This window comes from Moschus berezovskii, chromosome 21 (genome assembly GCF_049115385.1).
Source record: "Moschus berezovskii isolate FMDL1 chromosome 21, NW_MosBer_1.0, whole genome shotgun sequence".
Lineage (NCBI taxonomy): Eukaryota > Metazoa > Chordata > Mammalia > Artiodactyla > Moschidae > Moschus > Moschus berezovskii.
The window spans coordinates 20003329-20015532 of NC_142480.1; the positions used below are offsets into that span (position 1 = coordinate 20003329).

The window sequence follows — 12204 nt, forward strand, 5'->3', positions numbered from 1 at the left end:
AGCTTGATTATAAATAGATTTACAAAAAAGGGCACTTGGAAGATGTGATTCAAATTTTGCTATTTAAGGTATCTTGAAATTATAGGCTCACTCTCCCCAAAATTTCAAAAAGCATAGAGCTTAGGCTCTTAAGGGTATAGCAGTGATAAAAGCTTTCCTAGTAATTTCTAAAAAGCAACACTTCATGGTTTTCTCTCTCCAATGGTTTTCTAACATACTTGTAGAAGGAAGGCAATGGAAAACCAAAAATAAAAATATCGGAGCTCTCCACAATTGGGCTTCCTGCCTACTTGCCATGTTCAAAGAAAAGAGGAGACACCATCTTGCAATAGAGGCTTCATAGACACCTGGGCTTATCCAGTGACAGCCAGCATTTGATGCCCCGTGTCTCTTGGTTCTTCTTGTTGCCAATGGTCAACCTGGCGATGGTGGTGAAATGAGAGCAATTAACCTGTAGATGAAGGAGGGCTTTCTTTAACAGTTGAAGAGTACTGCCTGGCACAGTTTCAAAGACTTGTAGTGTTTTTAATGCAGGAATTTCTCCAAATTCAAGTAAAGTTTCAGGTATTATGTTAAAGCACCGACTGAGTGATAGGTGTTGGAGGTAGTTGCGTTGTTAAAATTCTGGAAAGCAGTCATTTTTCAGCATGACACTATCACTTAAGTCTAGGTGGACAAGATTGGGATATCTTCCAACTAAGGTAGAGACATCTGATCTCTGCAGATTCTTTGGATATTCGCTGAGGTTCAGCTGGGTGATGGTCTCTGACACGTGTGCAAGTCACCTGTATGTGCTTTTCGGTGAAGTCATAGCACCAAGAGAGATTCAGCTCATCCAGTCTGGAAAAGCTGCTCAGAAAAGTCTTCAGGGCAGATTCAGAGAATCCAGAACACCCAGAAAGGTTTAGTTGCAGAAAATCTGTGTTTTGAGCAAGATTATCAACAATGGGATCCGAAAGCCAGAGGCCTTCCAGGCTGAGATTTAGCAACTTGGAACAGTGAGACAGAAGGCCATGCAGGTAGATACATCAATCACGGAGTTCAACAGGTCCAGGTGCTGTAAACGAAAAGGGCTGAAATGTTAATCTAACAGTTGGTCCATAAATGATCGTGGACAGCTGGAAAGCAAACACCCCTCGGGAGAGCAGCTGACCAACCACCTCTGGGTAGAGGTTTCTTCCGGCGAGGTCTCCAGTCTGCAAGAGAGACTCGTCAAACCTGGAGTGTATTTATTTCCAGCACTCTGTGAATGGAAGGGCAGGGACGCCTGTGTTGTCACAGTGAGAGTCGCTAGATGATACTAGCTCTTACAAACACTGGAGACTTTCAGGAGTTCAGGGAGGCACAGACAGGAAAAGATTCCTAAGACCAGCATGTCTGGAAGGGAGTCCCAAGAAACACACAGTCCAGGGCCACTGTCTTCAGATCGCTATGGAAAGCAGAGTGGCTCGTTCCAGCCTAATCCTGCAGAGCTCCTGGACGGGAATCTCTGTGGCATAAATAGGAGATTCACAAGGTTTCAAGTACTTTATGCAAGAAGAAACACCACCAACTTGGACTGAAGAGGACAAAGAGTAGAAAATGAAAGAATGGTATAGCTGTGTGCCCTCTCATGCTCCAAATATTAATGGCAGGAAGCAGGCTGATGAAACTACCAAGCTGCAAACACTTGATATTTTTCATGAAAAAACAGGACTCAGATGGGAGATACTCAAGCCTAGACAGTAGAATGATGAAACATACAGCATTATCCCCAGCTCTTGAAATCTAATGGAGTTTGCCAGGCTGAGTTTCAAAAGTTCTTGGGACTGGTGAGTACTTTTTTCCTTCCATTTTATCCATTTACGAACCACATATATGAAAATATTAACCTATTCCTGTCTCACCGTGTATTATGGGAGCAGATAATTTGTTCTTTAGTTTCACAAGCCCATAGATGGAGAGAAACTATACCAGGAAGAGATTATCAGAGAGTCTAAAATATATCTAATTTAGATAATACAGATGATGATACATGGAATTTTTACTTTATGAGATACAGATAAAACTTTGGCCTTTAAGTTGATGTTATAATGCGTTAAGACTTTTGAGGATATTGGGATGTGTTGTATATATTTTTTATATGGGAAGAATGTGAATCTTTTGGAGCCAGAAGGTAGACCATAGTAGGTAGAATAATATTCCCTCAAGATATCCATGTTCTAATGCCTGAAACTTGTGAATATGTTACTTTATATAGCAATAGAGACTATAGATGTGATTAAGAATATGGAATCTGAGATGGAGAAATTATATTGACATGACTGAACGACTGCACCTTCACTGGAACCTATGAGAAGCAAACTGTCCTTCCTTCATTTATATACATATATATTTAACAGTATAATTTCTCCAGGAAAATTATTTCCTGGCTGTGGTCAAAGAAAGATGTGATGACGGAAGAGGACTCAGACAGAGGACAAGGGCTTGAACTGCCATTACTGGCTTTGAAGATGAAGGAAGGGGAACATTAGCTGTAAGTATTCCATGGCCTGAGAATGACCCTTATTTTATAGCCAGTGAGAAAAAGGAACCACAGTCCTGAAACCACAAGGGACTAAGTTCCCCCAACAACTCAAATAAGCAAGTAAATATATCATGCCTCAGAGAAGACAGAAAGGAGAATAGCCCTGTTGACATCTTTATTTTAGTACAGTGATACCTGGATTAGATTTGTAACCTATACAATTGTAATATAAAATTTTGTGCAGATTAAGCCATTAAAGGTTTCATAATTTGTTATGGCAATAACAGAAAGCTGATACAGATGTTACTGAAAACTGTGAGCTTACTATTTATAAAGTAGCATGAAATTCAGTGCAACTGTAACACAAAGTAGTTAGGAATGGCAAGTGAGGTGATGAAGCTATCAAGAAGGATGGGACCAGATTATGCAAAAAGTTTTTCATCTAATGGGATTCTTTGTTACATTAAGTGGAGACTAACCATTGATATATTAGATAAAAAAAAAAAGAAACATTTTGGAAAATGACCAAAAAGCAAAGCAACTCTAGAAGGCCAAAAGCAAAATTTACCCAGAACAGTGCTTCCACCACTACTTGGCAAACTGAGTCCACAAATGAGTGGATTTTAGCCATCACTTTGATTTTGCCTCAGTTGCTGCAAATTCTGTTCTGGACACAGATGTTCTGAAAATCAAGCCCAAATTAAGTGCACACACTCCACACTCTTTCTACCAGAAAGTAGATGGAAAAAGCATAGGTCCCTCTAACTGCTACAATGAAAAACAGGAAACTTGCTCCTGAAATATTATATTCAAGGGAGAATCAGAAAATAGGAAGGGGAAATTGTCACTGAAAATGACAAGTGTATCAACTTTTGAATGTGTAGCAAGACTATTAGTAGATGTAAGCATAAAAGACCAAGGCTAATCTACCTGACCTCTGAAGTAATTTAGGAATGTATAGTAACAGTAAATCACATCCAATTGCCACTATCTTCTCATTAACAAAAGAAACCACAGACAGAAAAGCTTAGTCACTTCAGTTGTGTCCGAATCTGTGTGACCCCATGGACTGCAGACTACCAGGCTCCTCGGCCCATGGGATTTTCCAGGCAAGAGTACTGGAGTGGGTTGCCATTGCCTTCTCCACAGACAGAAAAGGGATGCATAATAAAGAAAAAAAGCTATCAATCAATCCTGAAGAAAAATACATTATTTTCTGCCTGGTGAAACTTGTAAATTCTTATAATCAGGTATCCTACAAGTTTTCAGAGTGAGTAAGGAAGGTGAATATGTGGTTGAACGTGAACAATGACTCGGATAAAAGAATTCAAGAGTATGAGAAACAGTTACGCACGTGTGTCTCTCAATGGATGCTAAGGTAAGCATCACTAAGCAGGTTGATGGTTTGGAAATCCAGATAAAAAGAAACTTTGACATCATCCTGTGCTGGGAAAGAGAGGTTCCTTTAGCTAATAACATCCAAAAGCTATCATTTACTGGGCATGTACTGCATTCAGACGCTCTACTAATTGTTGACATAATACCCTCACAGAAGCTCGATAAACAGAGATTCTGTGTTATAAACAGAGATCTTTTTATAAATAGAAATTCTGAGTTACAGAAAGATTTGGGAATTTGAGCTCATAAAAATTTCACAGGATAGGTCAAGACCTAAATTGAGTCTACTATGACTCAAATTCTGCGTTTTTTTCTATATAGTTTCCATACTAAATTTATTAATTAGGTCTTTTGAATGCAACTATGTCATAAGATTTATGCCAATAGGTGTTTCACGTCAAATACTACTCAAAATTGGCTGTAAAATGGATATATGCCAATAACTAACATGAACCATGACAAACATTGTTAGACTTAATGTTGACATATGTGTAACATGTGCTATTTTAAAGAATTTCTTCATTGAAAATTTTTGATACTGATCCTTTCCTGAGAACAGCATTTTTAAAACTCTACTCATATAGGGATTACTGCCAACACCTTGATTTTAGCTCATGGTGATTTTAGATGTACGCTGGATTTCTAACCTATAGACTTGTAAAATAATATATTTGGGCTCTTTAAGCCATTACCTTTGTGATTACAGCAGCAAAAGAACACTAATATAAAACCATCCCAAATAAAAGCCCACACCCAGATGACTTTACTGGTGAATTCTCAAAAGTTTAGAGAGGAACTAATCCTACTTAAAGTCTTCTGAAAAATAGAAGTAATACTTACTTATTCAGTAGTTAGTATTACACTGATACCCAAACTAGACAAAGATGTCATAAGAAAGCTACAGACCAAAAGTTCAACAAAATACTAATAACAAACCAAATCCAGCGAAAAGATTATTCACCATGACCAAGCAGAACTTTTTGCTGGGATACAAGACTGGATAGAAAAGAAAACGACTTCCTCACCCTGATACTTGCTATTGAAAACCCCACAACTATCACTATTTTTAGTGGTAAAAGATTGAATAATTTCCCTTTAAAGTTAGGAACAAGATACCCACTCTCACCTGGATGTTCTAGCCATAGGAGCTCAGTTCAGTTCAGTTCAGTCGCTCAGTCATGTTCGACTCTTCGTGACCCCATGAATCACAGCATGCCAGGCCTCCCTGTCCATCACCAACACCCAGAGTTCACTCAAACGCACATCCATCGAGTCAGTGATGTCATCCAGCCATCTCATCCTCTGTCTTCCCCTTCTCCTCCTGCCCCCAATCCCTCCCAGCATCAGAGTCTTTTCCAGTGAGTCAACTCTTCGCATGAGGTGGCCAAAATATCGGAGTTTCAACTTTAGCATCAGTCCTTCCAGTGAATACCCAGAACCAATCTTTAGAATGGACTGGTTGGATCTCCTTTCAGTCCAAGGGACTCTCAAGAGTCTTCTCCAATGCCATAGGAATTAGACAAAAGAGAAATAAAAGGCATTCAAATTGGAAAGAAAGAAGAAAACCTATTCATAGATGATGTGCTCTTGCACACAGAAAATCTTGACTAATATAGAAAAAATAATCCTAGAACTAATTAATAAATTTAGCAAAGGTGTAGGATATGAGATCTGTATACAAAAATCATTTAATTTCTATGCTCTAGCAGTAGACCAATCAAAATGCAATTAAGAAAGCAATTCCATTCACAGTAGCAGCAAACATAACAAAATACTTAGGATTAAATTTAAAGAAGTATAAGATGTGTGTATTAAAATCTACAAAACATTGCTGAACATAATTTTAAGAGAACTAAATAAATGGAAGACCATCCAATATTCAGATGACTTGAAAGACATAATGGTAAGATGGAAAACATTTTGTATTTTATTCAATTTTATAAATAAAGTTGAAAAGAGAAGAAATGGATATTTTTGAAAGGTAGAAACTATCTTTCAAAATTGACTCCGGTGGAGACAAAAGGCTTAGACTGAATAAAGACAACAGAATAGGTAGTAAGAGATTAAAGAGCTCTCCTAGCATCAGGCCCCTATGATTTTATAGCAATTCTCATTAAGAAATGCTTACATACAAAATAAAATTTAAATTAGTCTAGATCATAGAAAACAGAGGAAAACATTCAGACTTACTTTTATGAAATGTATGTAACATATTTCTCAAAACCTGATAAAGCAAGCTATAGAGATATTTACGTACAAGTATTTCACACACACATACACATGTGCGCGCACACACCTCTGAACTCAAAATCTAGCATCTTAAAGTCAGGAAAAAATGAAAAGCTACCCAGTTTCTCCACTGATGTTTAACACTGTGTTGAACATACCCACAAGTTCAGTTAGACAAAAGAAAGAAAGATAGATATTACGATTACAAAGGAGACAGTAAAATAATTTATTGCAACGATCAGACAGTTCAAACTTACAAATGTGTACTTTCATTTTGCCACAATTAGGTAGAGAATTTTATAAATGGCAAGTTATATATCATCACACAAGACTCAAAAAGCTTCATACATACAAAAATGTTACAAGATATAATAGGAGGCTTCATTTACAATGGTGAAATAAATGAATAAGTTGGCATTCCATTTTCTAAGATAGGAATACAATGTCACAGAGAATCTCTGCCCCACAAAAAGATATGTTAAAGTCCTACCACCTGGAACCTGTGAATGAATGTAGCCTTATTCAGAATTAAAGTCTAATCAAGTTAGTCATTAGGATGGGTCTTAATCCAATATGACAGGTATATAGGTAAATATACTGCATATTCTAAAACTCCAATACTTTGGCCACCTCATGCGACGAGTTGACTCACTGCAAAAGACTCAGATGCTGGGAAGGATTGGGGGTGGGAGGAGAAGGGGACAACAGAGAATGAGATGGCTGGGTGGCATCACCGACTCGATGGACATGAGTTTGAGTGAACTCCTGGAGTTGGTGATGGACAGGGAGGCCCGGAGTGCTGTGATTCATGGGGTCGCGGAGAGTCGGACACGACTGAGTGACTGAACTGAACTGAATTGATCTGAACTGCATATTCTTAAACCAATTGTCTATACATGGCACTTGGGTTGTCTCCATATCTTGGCTATTATAAATAATGCTGCTATGAACATTGGGATTGATGTATCCTTTTTTAATTTTTAAAAAATTTTCTTGGGGTATATTTGACTTACAATGTTCTATTAGTTTCAGGTATTCAACACAGTGAGTCATTTATACAGATATATATATTCACTCTTATTTTCAAGATTCTTTTCCCATATAGGTCATTACAGAGTATTGATTAGAGTTCCCTATAGCAGGTTCTTGTTTCCTGTTTTTTATCTAATAGCATATGTATGTCAATCCCAATCTCTCAATTTATCCCTCCCCTCTCATTTCCTTGTGACCGCAAGCTGTTTACCTTTGTGACTCTACTTCTGTTTAATAATAAGTTTATTTCCACCCTTTCTTTCAGATTCCACAAGTGATATCATATGATATTTGTGTCTCTGTCAGACTTACTTCACTCAGTATGACAATCCCCTAAGTCCACCCACGATGCTGCAAATGATGTCATTTCATTCTTTTCCACGGCTGAGTAATATTCCACTGTATATATGTACCACATCTTCTTCATCCATACCTTTGTCAGGGGACACTTAGGTTGCTTCCATGGCCTGACTGTTGTAAATAGTGCTCAATGTACATTGGGGTTCATGTATCTCTTTGAGTTATGATTTTTTCTGGCCATGTGCCCATGAGTGGGACGGTTAAATCATATTGTGGCTCTATTTTTATTTTTTAAAGGACCCTCTATACTGTTTTCCATTCCCAACAACAGTGTGGAGGGTTCCCTTTTCTCCATACCCTCTTCAGAATTTATGTTTTGTAGACTTTTTGATGACAGCCATTCTGACAGTTGCAAGGCGAAACCTCATGGTAACTTTGATTTGCTTTTCTCTAATAAATAACAATGTTGAGCACCTTCTCATCTGCCTGTGGGTCATCTGTCTTTTTGGAGAAGTGTCTGTTTAGGTCTTCTTCCCATTTTTCAACTGGGTTGTTTGTTTTTTTTATATTGAGTTTTAAGAGCTCTTTGTATATTTTGTATATTAACCCCTTATTTGGAGCATTGTTCGCAAATATTTTCTCCCATTCTATAGGCTGTCTTTTCATTTTGTTGATGGTTTCTTTTGCTCTGCAAAAACTTCTAAGTTTGATTAGGTCCCAACTGCTTACTTTTGCTTTATATTTTTGGCCTTCAGAAACTGATCTAAGAAAATATTGCTATGATTTATGCCCAAGAATTTTTTGCCTATATTCTCTTCTAGGAGTTTTATGCTATCATGTCTTAAATTTAGGTCTTTAAACCATGTGTTTAGTTTATTTTTGTACATAGTATAAGGGAATATTCTAAATTCATTGATCTGCATGTGGTTGTCCAGTCTTCCCAACACCATTTGCTGAAAAAAAAAAAAACTGTTCTTAATACATTGTATTTTGCTTGCTTTGCATAGATTAAGTGATCATAGGTATGTGGATTTATTGAAAAGTTTTGATACATCTCACAGTGACAGAGATACTGCAGTGCTTAAAAGTCCTGTTGCTTTAAGTGCTGTCTAATTTTTTCCGGCTTCTGCATTAATGTCTAAAGTTGCTCAAATTGCTACTATCACTAATTTTTCTTTTCTTGTCAACCTTGCTTTCTATCTCACTTCACTTTGGCTTCTTCCTAAAGTAAGAAATATTTTTATTTTCAGTTACTTCCCTGAATCTTTTTCTTTAATTTTTCTCCTGTTACTCCTAAGTGTTGCTTGTACAATTTTTTGACTACATAAATTGTTTTTCTTTCATTATCATTTTCACTTTCAAATATTCTTTCATAATCCAACTAGGATCAATGCCTGCTTCTCCTGACATGAAAATTAATGTAGTTTTTTTGACCTAACATTTCCTAGAAAAGAATCACTTCTAAGTAACACGTGAAAATGGAGACTTTTCTGTCTCTCAGCAAACAAGACACCCTCCTATTCAGTTCAGTTCAGTTCAGTCACTCAGTCGTGTCCGACTCTCCACGACCCCATGAATTATAGTACGCCAGGCCTCCCTGTCCATCACCAACTCCCGGAGTACACTCAAACTCATGTCCACAGAGTCGGTAATGCCATCCAGCCATCTCATTCTCTGTCGTCCCCTTCTCCTCCAGCCCCCAACCTTTCCCAGCATCAGAGTCTTTTGCAGTGAGTCAACTCATCGCATGAGGTGGCCAAAGTATTGCAGTTTCAGCTTTAGCATCAGTCCCTCCAATGAACACCCAGGATTGATCTCCTCTAGAATGGACTGGTTGGATCTCCTTGCAGTATAAGGGACTCTCAAGAGTCTTCTCCAACACCACAGTTCAAAAGCATCGATTCTTCGGCGATCAGCCTTCTTCACAGTCCAGCTCTCACATCCATACATGACCACGGGAAAAACCATTGCCTTGACTAGACGGACCTTGGTTGGCAAAGTAATGTCTCTGCTTTTTAATATACTATCAAGGTTGGTCATAACTTTCCTTCCAAGGAGCAAGCGTCTTTTAATTTCATGGCTGCAATCAGCATCTGCAGTGATTTTGGAGCCCCAAAAAATAAAGTCTGACACTGTTTCCACTGTTTTTCCATCTATTTCCCATGAAGTGATGGGACCAGATGCCATGATCTTTGTTTTCTGAATGTTGAGCTTCAAGCCAACCTTTTCACTCTCCTCTTTCACTTTCATCAAGAGGCTTTTGAGTTCCTCTTCACTTTCTGCCATAAGGGTAGTGTCATCTGCATATCTGAGGTTATTGATATTTCTCCCAGCAATCTTGATTCCAGCTTGTGCTTCTTCCAGCCCAGCGTTCCTCATGATGGACTCTGCATATAACTTAAATAAGCAAGGTGACAATATACAGCCTTGATGTACTTCTTTTCCTATTTGGAACCAGTCTGTTGTTCCATGTCCAGTTCTAACTGTTGCTTCCTGATCTGCATACAGGTTTCTCAAGAGGCAGGTCAGGTGGTCTGGGATTCCTATCTCTTTCAGAATGTTCCACAGTTTATTGTGATCCACACAGTCAAAGGCTTTGGCATAGTCAATGAAGCAGAAATAGATGTTTTTCTGGAACTCTCTTGCTTTCTCCATGATCCAGCGGATGTTGGCAATTTGATCTCTGGTGCCTCTGCCTTTTCTCTAACCTGGTTGAACCATTTATTATGGACTAACAACCAACTGTTCTTTCCACTCTTACTACCCTTTATTGTAACTATAACAATCTCTCATTTTTCTATATTAAATAGAATAAAAGACAAACAACATCTGAGATATGAAAATCTTTCCTCTGGCATAGTTGGGATCAAAATTTATTTTCATAATATTGAATTTTTATTTTAATTTTCAATACTGATAACTTAGAAATGTTTCCACTTCATAGTTTATTCATGATAATAATATTTAAATATTTATAATTATTGTCAAATTTGGGAAACTCTCAAGTTTCTTTCATATATAAATTATACAGCTTTGCAGTATTTCAAGTTTTATTGTGCAGTGGCTAATCTTAAGTATTCTTTGAATTGAAAACATTCATTAGCCAGTTATTGGAAATGGGTACCCCTTTGCCGCTATATAGCTCAATATTAGTTTGTCTTCTACTGTGCATATACTTTCATTATCCAAGAATATAGAACATATTCATATTACAGTGAGACTCCTGGCTCTAAACTTTAGCCTCACAAGTCAAGCACATCAGCACAGGGGGTGTGAAAGTGTTTCTGGACACCATTCCTACACCAGGATAGCAAGAAATAAATAAACAAATAGTAAATGAAAAGAACCATAAACCATAAATATATTCCACTAAGCTCAGCATCTCTTTGGCTGTAACCCAAACATCCCATTCCAATACATCTGAGTAAAGAAAAAGTATAATAAGCAGGAAGTCAGTGTTATAAAAGATGGTGTGCTCTGTGCTCAGTCGTGTCCAACTCCTTACAACCCTATGGACTAGCCTTCCAGGCTTCTCTGTCCATGGGATTTTCCAGGCAAAAATACTGGAGTGGGTTGCCATTTCCTCTGTCAAGGGATCTTCCCGACCCAGGGATTGAACCTTCATCTCACACATCCCCTGCATTGCAGGTGGATTCTCTTACTGCTGAGCCATCAGGGAAGCCCTTCAAAGATAGTGGGACCTAACTAATCGCACTTAAAATACTTTCTTTCTAAAGAACATGTATATATTCCAATCACTTTGCTCAAAATACACCTGAAGCTAACACAGTATTGTAAATTAGCTATACTTCATTTTAAAAAATAAAATACTTCACTTCTGAAAATTTACAGAAGTGTTCAACCACATGAATGTATTACTAAAACCCCTCTCATGAGAAGCAAAGGAATCTGAAGCTTAAGCTCTCTATTAACTTCACAATAAATCCACCTAGGAACAGAATGCATACTTTTAGAAGTAGGAATCAGAACTTCTAATATCAACTCTATGCTCATGAAAATTCTCTAGAAGATAATGGAATACAATGCAATGAGATAATTCAATGTGATGCCCAATTAAGAATTTGCTTAAGGGCATCAGATGGGTTGGGAGAAGGGTGAAGGGTGATACTGATGAGAAGAAATGCAGCTAATAGAGAAGATAAATAAACCCAGCCTGGTGATTCCAATAATCAGAAGGTTACAATGGTTCAGACCATTTCTTTAGAGTTTACCCTAGAGCAGTCCCTTTTCCCTTCTTATATTATAAACTGGGTAGAGGCAACAAATGCTCAATTTATGTGCACTTGTGAGCCACAAAGCATTTATTAGCTCACTTCACCATGAATTGTGACAGTATTAAAGTGTGTGTTCTAAACCTTAAGACTTTGAATATTCCATTCCAATAGCTCTTGCTTGGAACACATTTTCTAATGTTATAAAGAATCTGTTGCATGAAATTTTTAAAACTGTGTCTGTGAAATCTGGATAATTTTTAGTTCTTTTTTTTCCCTCCAGTCTAATGAAGTGAACGAGAGGGCTAGGAGTCATTCTCTATTTTAAAATACTCTAAGTATAACTTGTCCTCAACTAAATTGCCAAATAAATGAACATCTTAATTTTACATTTTCCTGAATAAAAGCTCTAAACAGGAAACAATACAATATTAAAAATCTAGTTAATACATATAAGCTTAAAGCATTTCTACAGGAAAATAGGGAAAGGACTCATTTTATTTTCAG

General features: G+C 37.5%; 1 pseudogene; it reads right to left on the reverse strand.

The window, feature by feature from the left end:
* Nucleotides 1-337: 337 nt before the first annotated feature.
* On the reverse strand, nucleotides 338-3137 carry LOC129550086 (S-phase kinase-associated protein 2 pseudogene; annotated as a pseudogene).
* Nucleotides 3138-12204: the final 9067 nt, after the last annotated feature.